This window comes from Loxodonta africana, chromosome 24 (assembly GCF_030014295.1).
Source record: "Loxodonta africana isolate mLoxAfr1 chromosome 24, mLoxAfr1.hap2, whole genome shotgun sequence".
Lineage (NCBI taxonomy): Eukaryota > Metazoa > Chordata > Mammalia > Proboscidea > Elephantidae > Loxodonta > Loxodonta africana.
This window is the reverse complement of record NC_087365.1, coordinates 27,878,314-27,891,017: the sequence shown is the minus strand read 5'-3', so window position 1 is coordinate 27,891,017 and position 12,704 is coordinate 27,878,314. Positions and strand designations below refer to the sequence as shown.

Here is a 12,704-nt window from a genome sequence, read left to right as displayed (position 1 = left end):
GTAGCCACGTTAGAAAAGGAAAACTAAACCTGTAATTTGTTGATGTTATTATTCTTATGCCAACCTCCAAAGACAAAGGTCAGACTTAGATACTGATCAAAGAACGAAATAATAATGAAAACTTTAAAAAAAAGTGAGGTATTCAACTTTACATCAGAAACAACTTAGAACGAAGTCGTCAGAGCGGAACCCTGTCATAAGTCAGGGACTGCCTGTATAGATTTCTTCATTTGAATCTAGTTTTGTGTGTTTTGATTTGGCCAAATCCATTGCCCACAAGTTGATTCTGACTCATGGCAACCCTATAGGACAGAACAGAACAGCCCCAGAGGGTTTCCAAGGCTATAATCTTTACGGAAGCAGACTGCCACATTTTCCAGCCAAGGAGATGCTTCTGGGTTTGAACCACTGACCTTTTGGTTAGCAGCTGAGTGCTTAACCTGTGTACCATCAGAGCTCTTTCTTGATTTGGCTATTGCTAGTCAATCTAGTTAGGTTTGGTTTTTATTTTTATTTTTCTCTGGTCATAGTATTCTTTTTCTATGTTAATACATTTTACTGGTCCAGAAGAAAATACTAAAATTACCTGGTTCAAATTAATCTTGTTACTGAAAGCCTGGATCCCTGGATCCAGTTGCATTTCTTGAAATGTTTTCCTTTATCTTGTTCAACACCACAGTATTCTGAGTTGTCTCATGTATTATGTCTCTCTTTTGGGTTTTTCTCTTATTTCTTTTGCATTCCTTCAGACTATTGTGGCCCATAGAACTTAGTGTCATATGTTCTTTCTCTGTGCCTACATTCACATCCTTAAACAACCTGTGACCTTTAATGATTTTGACCATTACATATTATGATGAACCCATTTTCTCTCTGTCACTGTATCACCTGTATTTTTTACTTGCCTACAAAACATTAAGTTTCTCAAACTTATCAGAATTTGAGATCATACTGCCGTTTTTCTTCCTAAACCAGTCTCTCTTCCTCTATTTCTCCAGATATTTATGTTATGATGTCTTTTTTTCAAGTGCTCTGTTAAAAATAATTAGGCCAATTCTCCCTGCAAAAATCTTTGAAGACTTCATAGAAAAGATACTTAAGTCAATTTAGGCTTAGTAATTTGATAACACACAACCCCAATAATTTAATGGCTTATAACAGTGAATGATCATTGATCACTTACATTGCTTTGTGGCTACAGTTCAGGTTCGACTCAGCTCACTGGTTTTGGGATCCAGGCAAAAGGAGCAGCCTCTGTCTGGGTTATGGGAGTCTCAAGCAGAGGGTCAAAAAGAGCAATGATGGAAGCACACCGTGGCTGGTAAAGCTTGTTTGAAAGTGGAACTAAACCTCACTAACCTTCGTTAACCAAAGCTAATCACATAGCCATGTCGAAGGTCACTGTGAGGATGGCACAGGACCATGCGGTGTTTGGTTCTGTAGTACATAGGGTTGCTATGAGTCGGAACTGACTCAACGGCATCTAACAACAACAATGTCATTGTGGTGGGAAAGATAATTCATCTGCAGCGATGGGCTCAGTGGGAAGGGCCAGCAAATATTTTGACCATAACACAGTTTACCACAAGAGGGGAAGCTTGAGCTAAATCTTAAAAAAAAAAAAAAAAAAAGAATTCAGGTCCCTGGGTGGTACAGACAGTTAATATGCTCACTGCTAATCATAAGCTCTCGGCTGATAACCAAAAGGTTGTTGGCCTTTCAAACCCACCAGCCGTTCCATGGAAGAAAGATGTATGTGGCAATCTGCTTGCGTAAAGATTTACAGCCTTAGAAACTTTATGGGACTGTCCTTCTCTGTCCTATAGAGTCGCTATGTGAGTCGGAATCTACTCAACGGCAGTGGGTTTTAAGGTAGGCTTAACAGTTATAAGAACCCTGGTGGCGCAGTGGTTAAAAGCTCAGTGGCTAACCAAAAGTGGCAGTTCACGTTTACCGGCTGCTCCTTGGAAACGCTTTAGGGCAGTTCTACTCTGTCCTGTAGGGTCACTATGCTTCTGAATTGACTCAGCAGCAACAGGTTTGTTTTTTTGGGTTTAGCAGTTATAAGCATATTACCTACTTGCTTCGTCCTTCCTTTTTCTCTTTTCTACTGAATAATTTCAAAGCTAATCCCTAATATGTTGTTTTGACCCTAAACATATTATGTTTCTCTAAAAATTAAAGATGGATTCTCACATAACCACCATACCACTGTCACATCCAGTGAGATTAATGATGATAGCTTGGTAGCATCTGATACCAAATCTGTGTTAAAATTTAATTTTTCCCAAAAAATATTTTTATAAATTAGAATCAGGTTATCAGTTATCCCTGAGTTAATTTAGAAATTTAACACAATTCTAGTTTTAAAAACATAGGAACAAGCTCTTTTATAAAGTTCACATACCCAACCAACCCCAGTGCTGTAAAAGTTCACATAGAAAAGAATATCCACGAGAAAACTGGAAAGAAAAGGCTAAAACACAGTACTAGCCCTAGCAGACATTAAAATATGCTATGAAACCTTTAAAATTAAAACAATGTGGTACTGATATGAATAGACAGATTAGAAAAAAAAAAACCCAGTGCCGTCGATTCGATTCCGACTCAACCTTTAAAATTAAAACAGTGTGGTACTGGTATGAATAGACAGATACACCAGTGAAATTGAAAAAGAAGTCAGGAAATCAACACAAGTACATATGTAGTTTTAAGATATGGTAAAAGTGGACATTTTAATAAATAATGTTGGGCAACTAGATACCCATTTAGAAAAATAAAACACTGGACCATACCTCATACCATACAAAAGAAAATTTCCAAATGATCAGATATCTAAATGTAATAAATTAAACCACAGGCATACTAGAATATACATAAATTCTTCTATAACCAGGGCATAGGAAAAGGCTTTCTAAATTTGGCTAAAAATCCAGATGCATAAAAAGAGATTGATAAATTTGACATTAAAAGCAAAGTCAAAAGACATATGACTTCAGGAATATTTGCCACATGTATCAGATAAGAAGAGTTATTTTTCCCTAATGTAGAAAGAAATTTAAAATTTGATGGAAAAAACAAGTGCTGAATAGAAAAAAAAGGGGGCAAAATACCTGAAAGCACAGTTCACAAAGGAAGATACAACTTTAGCCCTTAAGTGTATGGGAAAATGTTTAACTTCACTTCTGATAAGACAAATGCAAACTAAAATTACACTTAGATCTGTACCATTCTTACCTGTTACACTGGTAGCATTTCAGAAGATTGACAAAACACTGTTGGCAAGGTTGAGGGAAACAGGCACCGCAAAATGGTGCAACCGTTATGGAGGGAAGCTTGGTAATATCTAACAAAATGAAATTTACATATACTTGGACTCGGCAATCCTACTACTTACAGGAATTTACCCTGAAGTTTCGTCTTCATCAATATGAAAACACATTTATAAGAGATTATTCATTCCAGCATTATCTGTATATAAAATTTTGGAAGTAAACTAATGTCCACATATAGTAAATTGGTTGTGGAAATTGTAGTACATCCTCACAATTAATTTCTACAAAGCTATAAAAAAATAATAATAATAAGGAAGATCCCTCTGAACTGATGCGGCATGAATTCCAGGATATATTATGAAACCAGCCAAGTGCAAAGAATGTTTTTTTAAAAATCAGAAATAAGAAAATTACACATCTAACTTCCAGAGCTAATAGAGGAATTTAATTAGTTGGGTTTCTGTATACCAGCAATGAGATATTTGAAAGGGAAACAATTTGACTTACGATAACATCTAAGAGAGTAAATAACTAGGAATAAATTTAACCGGGACGTGAAGGACTAATACAATAAAATTATAAAACACTGCTGAAAGAGATTTAAAAAGACTTAAATGGGAAGATGTTTATGTTCATGGATTGGAATATTAACAATATTAAGATTTAATACTACCCAGAGCAATCTAAGGTCGTCAACACAATCCCCATCAAAATTCTAACATTCCTCTTTACAGAAATAGAAAAAGCAATCCTCAACTTTATAGGGAATGGCAAGAGGCCCCAAATAGCTAAAGCAATGTTGAAAGAGAAGACAGTAAGAGGATTCAAATTTCCTGATGTTAAAACGTTGTAAACAGCTACAGTAATCAAAACAGTCTGGTACTGGTATAACAGTAAACACATAAAAAAAAAAACATAGACCAATGGAATAGAATTGAGAGTCCAGAAATAAAGCTGTACATCTATTGTCAACTGATTTTTGAAAAGGGCGCTAAGTTCATTCAATGGGGAAAGAAAAGTCTCTCCAATAAATCGTGTTGAGGTGGAACTAAGAAGGTGGACTAGGCAGAGGCACTGTATCATCTTGCTGTAAAAAAAGACCCGTAAAACAGATACAGACATCAACCCTGGAACCCTGAACCTTTGTTGAAGGGACAAAGTATTAGATCAGAAGCCTCTGAGAAGGAACTGATAGAAAATGCTGAAGGAGTAGAGAGTCAAATGGCCATCCTAAAATAAAGCCAACAACCTTGCATGCAAAAAGGCAACTCCGCGGAATTCCCAACAGGAGATAGAGGCACAGTGGGGACACACTCAGGGCTAAGTGAGACCATGTTTGCTGCCTGCAACTCGAGGAGCCTAGATCCTCACCTGTTAACTACAGGAGCATGCTCCCACCACCCCTACCCCTCTGGTGAATATTGGAAAGAACCACCCAGTCCCAGCAGCCCCAGCTCTGTAACAACAGTACTAACCCGCCCTGCTGCCCTCTTCCATCTAGCCCCCTCTGCCACTGCCTTCACCCACCTATCCCCCTCACCAACCCCACCCCCCTGCCTACCCCCGTCAGCCCTACTGGCTGGACCCCCAGACCCCTCCCAGCCAGCTAGGTCCCTGTGTCACTATGCTTCGAGGCCCCAAAGGGAACCAGCCAAAACCCCCACACTTCTCCCAGCCCGCTTAGCCCCATGTTGCAGTGCTCTGTGGCCTCAAGGGCAACCGGCCCAGATGCCTTGCTGCTGGCTCAAGCCCCACCTCGCCATGCTCCATAGCCCCAAGGGCAACTGGCCTAGACCCCCCTGGCCCCTCCCTGCTGGCAGGGTCTCTGCCTCACCATGCTGCACAGCCACCAGAGGAACCAGCCTGAATCCCTAAACCCCTTCCTGCTGCCTGGAGCCCCTCCTCACCATTCTCCGCAGCCCCAAGGGGAAGGAACTGGCCCACCTCACTGCGGGCCCCACTACAGCCTCAGGCCTCAGCCTGGTTCATGCTGCAAACAAATGACCCATCTCTACCTCTTCCCGCCTCCTGGGCAAAGACACCAGAAGAAAAGAAAATTACCAGTATTTCTCATGAATACAGATTAAAAATTCTCAACAAAATTCTAGCCAATGGAATGCAGCATCGTATAAAAAAAGATACACCATGATCAAGTGGGATTTATACTAGGTATGCAAGGACAGTTCAACATTAGAAAATCAGTGTAATCCACCACATAAAGAATCACATGATCATGTCAACCTGTGCAGAGAAGACGTTTGATGAAGTCCAACACCCATTCCTGATTAAAAATTCAATAAAGTAGGAATAGAAAAGAAATTCCTCAACATAATAAAGGCCAAACCAAAGCCAAACACACTGCTGTTGAGTCGATTTTGACTCATAGCAACCCCATAGGGTTTCCAAGGCTGTAAATCTCTATGGAAGCAGACTGCCATGTCTTTCTCCAGCGGAGCCGCTGGTTTATAAATCACTGCACCACCAGAGCTCCTTATAATAAAGGACATCTGTGGAAAACCAGCAGGCAACATCATTCTCAATGCAGAGAAGTTGAAAACATTCCCCTGAGAACGGGAGCAAGATAAGGATGTCCTTTATCACTACTCTTATTTAACATTGTGCTAGAAGTTCTAGCTAGAGCAATAATAAGGCAAGAAAAAGAAATAAAGGGCACCCAAACTGGTAAGGAAGAAGTAAAACTGTCATTCTCAGATGATACATAGAGAATCCTGAAGACTCCACAAGAAAACTACTGGAACTAATAGTTTCAGCAGAGTAGCAGGATATAAGAAAAACATACAAAAATCAGTTGAATTCCTATACACCAATAAAGAGAACTATGAAAAGGAAATCAGGAAAACAATACCATTTACAGTAGTCCCTTAAAAAAGTAAAATACTTAGGAATAAATGTAACCAGGGATGTAAGAGACCTATACAAAGAAAACTACTAAACAGTACTGGAAGAGACCTACCTAGATTGAAAAACATACCGTGCTCATGGATAGGTAGACTTAACATTGTGAAAATGTTGACTCTACCCAAAGCAATCTACAGATACAATGCAATCCCAATCCAAATACCAACAGCGTTCTTTAACAAGATGGAAAAACTAATCATTAACTTTATATGGAAAGGAAAGAGGCTCCAGATAAATAAAGCATTATTGAAGAACAAAGTAGAAGGCCTTACACTACCTGACCATAGAGTCTGCTATCAACTACAGTAGTCAAAACAGCCTGGTACTGGTACAACAACAGACACATTGACCCATGGAACAGAATTGAGAACCCACGTGTAAATCCATATACCTACAGTCACCTGATTTTTGACAAAGGCTGAAAGTTCATGAAATGGGGAAAAGCCAGTCTTTTTAACAAATAATGCTAACAAAACTGGATGTGCATTTGTTTAAAAAAAAAAAAAAAAGCAGTACCTTTACCTCACACCATACACAAAAACTAATTCATGATGGATCAAAGACCTAAATATAAAACCAAAAGCTATAAAAATCATGGAAGAAAAAATAGGGTCAATGCTAGGGCCCTAATATACGACATAAATAGCATACATACCATAACTAACAATATACAAACACCAGAAGATAAGCTGGATAACTGGAATCTTCTAAAGATTAAACATTTACACTTACCAAAAGACATCACCAAAAGAGTAAAAAGAGAATGTACAGACTGGGAAAAAAATTTTGGCTATGACATATCTGACAAAGATCTAATCTCTAAAATCTATAGGAAAATCCACCACCTCTACAACAAAAAGACAAGCCAATTTAAAAAATGGGCAAAGGATATGAACAGACACTTCACCAAAGAAGATATTCAGGCGGCTAACAGACACATGAGGAAATGCTCAGAATCACTAGCCATTAAAAAATGCAAATCAAAATCACAATGAGATACCACCTCACCCTGACATTACTGTCACTAATGAAAAAAACAGAAAATAACAAATGTTGGACAAGTTATGGGGAGATTGGAACTCCTATGCACTGCTAGGAATGTAAAATGGAACAACCATTTTGGAAAATGATATTGTGCTTCCTTAAAAAGCTAGAAATAGAAATACCTTCAATCCAGCATTCCCACTCTTAAGAATATATCCTAGAGAAGAGTAATCATACAAATAGACATAAGCACACCCATATTCATCGCAGTATTATTCACAATAGCAAAACTCTGAGAACAACCTAAGTGCCCATCAACAGATGAGCGGATAAACTGTGGTACATAAACACAATGAAATACTATGCAACGATAAAGAGAGATGATTCTGTAAAATATCTCATAACATGGATGAATCTGGAGGACATTATGCTGAGCGAAATAAGTCAATCACAAAAGGTCAAAAACTGAATGAGACCACTATTTTAAAAACTCAAAAGTTTACACACAGAAAGAAACAATGTTTGATGGTTACAAGGGGGGAAAGGGATGGGGAGGGAAAAACACTAAATAGACAGTAGATAAGTGGTAACTTTGGCGAAGGGTAAGACAGTACACAAAACTGGGGAAGTCAGCGCAACTTGACCAAGGCAAGGTCATAGAAGCTTCACAGATTTATCCAAACTCCCTGAGGGATGGAGTTACTGTGCTGAGAGGGGGGGCCATGGTTTTGGGGAACACCTAGCTCAGTTGGCATAACAGTTATGAAGAAAATGTTCTACATCTGACTATGGCAACTAGCGACCGGGGTCTTAAAAGCCTGTGAGCAGCCATCTAAAGTACATCTACTGGTCCCATATAGGCTGGAGCGAAGGAGAATGAAGAAAACCAAAGAAACAAGGGAAAGATTAGTCCAAAGGACTAATGGACCACAACTATCACAGTCTCTGCCAGACAGCCCAGAATAAACTCGATGGTGCCCAGCTAGCACCACCAACTGCTCTGAGAGGGATCACAATAGAGGGTCCCAGACAGAGTGGGGGAGAAATATAGAACAAAATTGAAATTCACCAAAAAAAGACCAGACTTGCTGGTCTGACAGAGACTGGAGAAGCTCCAAGAGTATGGCCCCCATACATGCTTTTAATTCAGTACTAAAGTCACTCCTGAGGTTCACCCTTCAGCCAAAGATTAGATAGGTCTATCAGGCAAGCAGTAACACACATGAGGAACACGCCTTGTAGTTCAATCCTGTGAGACTAAATGGGCACACCAGCCCAAAAGCAAAGACAAGAAGGCAGGAAGGGACAGGAAAACTGGACAAATGGAAACAGGGAACCTGGGGTGGAGAAGGGAAGAGCGTTGGTTGCAAGGTTGGCAACCAAAGTCAGAAAACGATTTGTGTATTAACTATTTCATGAAAACTAATTTGCTCTGTAAAGTTGCCCCTAAAGCATAATTAAAAAAAAAAAAATGCATTGGTAGAATCGGATTTCTATATACAGGAAAATGAAATAGGATCCATGCCTCACCCATATGCAAAAATGAATTCAAAATCTTGTTCTCAACCTGACCTGTGTTAAGAAAAATCCTGTATGAAAAAGTCGATCATTAAGTTGAGTGTGGCTTGATGGAGTCAGATGTCCTCTCTGTGTTTGTAACTAAGGAAACATTTCTCGTGGTGGGTTGGACAGTAATCAAATATTAGAGCCTCAGAAGCTGCTGGTTTCCTTTTTTTTTTTGTAGATACTAAGATGACATCCACTTTGTAAAGTGTGTGGCTTGTGGGATTGTGGGAACCTTAGGGAGCTGTGAGTGTGTTAGTGAAGGAGGAACAACTCAAAAAAGGAGGATGAGAATGGTTGCATGACTCAAAGAGTTAATGTCACTGGATTGTACAGGTAGAAACTGTTGAATTGGTATATATTCTGCTGTGTATATTCTCAACAACAACAAAATAAATAAAAGTTAATAAAAAAAGAAAAAAAATTACACATCCTTTTATTTTTTGCAGGAAGTAACACAGATGCATAAGCCGGAAAGCAGTGAGATTGGTTACCTATAGGCTTATATGTGGAATTTTGTTGAGAGGATATGGGAAGGAAAGCCATTTCTCTGAGGTTACCTTTTTGAATAGTTTTTCTCTTTGACATACTCAAAGAAATAAAATTAAAGCAAAAAAGATACGGGGAAAACTCTAAAATTGACTACAAAAAGAAACAAGTCTAACTGTATTTCACATGAATAACATGGCCACAGTGAACATGGGGAAAACAAACCAATTAGCCTTTGAACAGAGAACTTTGACCATATACTCAGCCTAAGGAGGGGTTAGCAAACTACAGCCGAAGTCCAAATCTGGCCTGCCACGTATTTTTATAAATAAAGTATTCTGGAACACAGCTACCTATTTATGTATTATTTATGGTTACTTTCATTCTGTTATGGCAGAGTTGAGTAGTTGGAATAGACGATGTAGTCTGCAAAGCTTAAAATATTTACTGTTTGATCCTTTACAGAAAAAGTTGACCAACTCTGTGTCTATTGATGGAAGAGAAAAAAAAAAGGACATCAATCTTGAACTATCTTTTATATATTTCTTTTTTATAGGAATATGGGTCAACAATTCTGAAACCACTATCTTTGAATTTGAAGATTGTGTAAATGAATAAACATTCATGTTGGGAACATATTGATGATGGTTTCTCACCGTGGGAGTCGGGAGATTCTGATATGGAATGGGGAAGGCTAGAAAGAACCTGGATTTGGACTATAATTGAAAGTGTCAGAGTACACTCAGGTGTTTTAAATTGTTTGGAGATTACACGAACACACAGACACATACATACACACATATACCAGGTGAAATTTGAATAAGTTATGTATAAATATAACAGTATTGTACCATTAAGGAGCCCTGATGGTGCAATGGTTAAGTCCTCAGCTGCTAACCAAGGGGTAGGCAGTTCAAACCTACCCAGCGGCTCTGCAGGAGAAAAGACTTGGTGATCTGCTCCCATAAGGATTACAGCCTAGGAAATCTATAGGGCAGTTTTACTCTGTCACGTGGGGTCACTATGAGTTGAAATCGACTTGACGGCACTTAACAACAACATTGTGCCATTACGTGTTCTGATTCTGATGATTGTACTGTGGTTAATTTAAATGAATACAGTTGTGCTTTCGAAATATAGTTGTTTAGAAATATTAAGGGGTAAAAGGTCATGATGTAAAGCAAAGTTCCCCATAGTGGCTTCTGTAAGTCTAATGATCTTTAGTGAAATGACATATTTATTTACATGTAAGGGTTTAGAATTATAGTGAGTTTATGTGAATTCCTTTAACAGGGGTATTAACTGTAAGAAGTTTGCAGTTCTCATGTTTAACACAGAATAGATACAAAAGAGGTTCCTTCTCCTACTGAAATATTTCTCAAGAGCCTAGAGTGTAAACAGATTGTAGTCTATATTACTTGGTGGGCTTACAGGTAAGCCAAAGAGAGGGCAGCAACAAATCACAGACAGTCAAAAGATCGAGCCTAAAATTTTAGGTCACAAAACTGCAGTTACCACTTGGTCTCACAGGAGATGACTGGCCAGAAATAGAAACGAACCATCCTTCGGTTACTCAGAGATCCTAAGTAAATAAAGTAAACTTGGGGAGCACTCTGAGAGAGCAATCGGAGCTTGCATGCTGCTGAGAGACTCACGCGGCAAGGTTACCAAACTCCCAGGTTTGAGTGTGTTTGAGTGGCTCAGTGCAAGTACAGCGTTACTCATTTGGCAGTGCAGCAGTCCCAGTACAAGCCACTAAAGCACAAACAGATTGTCAAAAACTACAACAAAGATCACAAAGGGCTAATAAAAAAGCTGAATAAGCATTTGTTAATGAGTTAACAACCTGTAATTTAGATTTTCTCATATACTATAAACCCTATTGCGTATTGTGAAATGAGTTCCTTTATGTGGCCTTTGGCCTTGGTTCTTTGGAAATACAGCTTGAAAGATGTTCTGCCTAAGCCCAGAGAAGTTACTTTTGCCCAGAGGGTTTGTTGCATTTCCTGGGTAAGCTGTAAGCAACTTGGTTTTGATAATTTTTGTTTGGTCATGGGCTACAGCCTGCCCTGTGATTGCTGTGCACCTTACAGGGATTGGTCAATAAACTCTACAAATGAAAGTGTCTGTGGCTTACCGTGAGGGGATTGGTCAGTTTGTGGCCCTTGTGGGAGGGCCGTGCCTTGAAATTCATGAGTAGTTGATGTATATAAGCAGCCAACCCCACAAAGATTTTTCCAGACAAAAAGAAGCAGAAGGAAGAAAGAGAGAAGAAGCAGAGAGGGAGAGGAGACAAGGAACCCTAAACCCTAAAACAGCTATAACGCTGGTCAAGTGTTGTAACGCTGAAGACAGTGAAAGGCCCAGAAGGGGCTCAGTGGCAGAGCCAGTGGCGACGGACAGCAGGGCCAAGGGGAGCCATTCCTGAAGGAACCGAGAGGCTTGTCCTGAGGGGTGAGAGGAGGCCTGCATGGTTGAGTGGAACTGAGAGGGCTACCCTGCACTGAAGAAGGGAGGCTTTGTCTGCATGCTTCCTGATCCTATGCTGATCCCAAGTTGTAGCCTGTTCCTTAATAAAACCGCTTAAGTATGGCCTGTGAGTTCTCTGCAGCCATTGCAAAGGTTGATTGAACCCTGAAGAGAAGCAGAGAGTGCCGTGGGGAAGACAGCTGGTGTCAGAGTTGGTAAACAGGTTGGGGGAGTGGAGGTATGTCTGACGTCCACCTCAAGGGAATCAGCTTTGGGCTGATCCTAGCCATTATCCCCCCCGAAGTTGGGCAGGTTCAGACGCTACTCCTGCACCATTTTCACACATATACTGTCTCCTACACATGGAAGCCTGCCAGCCTAAGTGACTTTTTATATGTACCACTCCCTTTTCATAATAGGAAAAATCATGAAGGAGATTTCCACGTAGGTTGTAGAAACTCACTTCTAAGTAATAGCAAAATGTTATAGGCAGCATATATCAATGTGTCTGTGGCTTAGAGGGTTTTAGTAGAAGAAAAAGGCTAACTAGAAGCTGCTTACAAGGCAGAATAGTGTCTGATGCTTATTTGAGAAGTTCCTACTCTGGCTGACATGTTGAAGAGGTATTTAGTATAGATTATCTGGATTGCGGTGTCCAAACTCAGTGCCGCCAAGTTGATTCCGACTCACAGCAACCCAATACGACAGAGTGGAGCTGCCCCATATGGTTTCCAAGGCTGTAAACCTTCACAGAGTCAGACTGCCACAGCTTTCTCCCATGTAGCAGCTGGGCGATTCGAACTGCTGACCTGTTGGTTAGCAGCTGAGTGCCTTAACCACTGCACCACCAGGGCTCCTTATGGGTTGCAATAGAAAGTGTACTTTGTAAAAATGGAATATAAATGAATTACTGGTGGGAAAAAAATTTTGCTGTATATAGTCAATTACAAGTGTGGCAGTTAAGAGTGTTATTAGTTGCCATCGAGTCGATTGTGACTCATGATG

The 12,704-nt window shown here is 39.8% G+C and overlaps 1 protein-coding gene across 9 annotated transcripts in view; it reads left to right on the top strand.

Annotated features, from left to right (window-relative positions):
• The window catches only part of LOC100671183 (zinc finger protein 343-like), a 57,133-nt gene that overhangs the window by 27,543 nt on the left and 16,886 nt on the right, over positions 1-12,704 (top strand). The gene's annotated exons all lie outside the window — the stretch shown is intronic.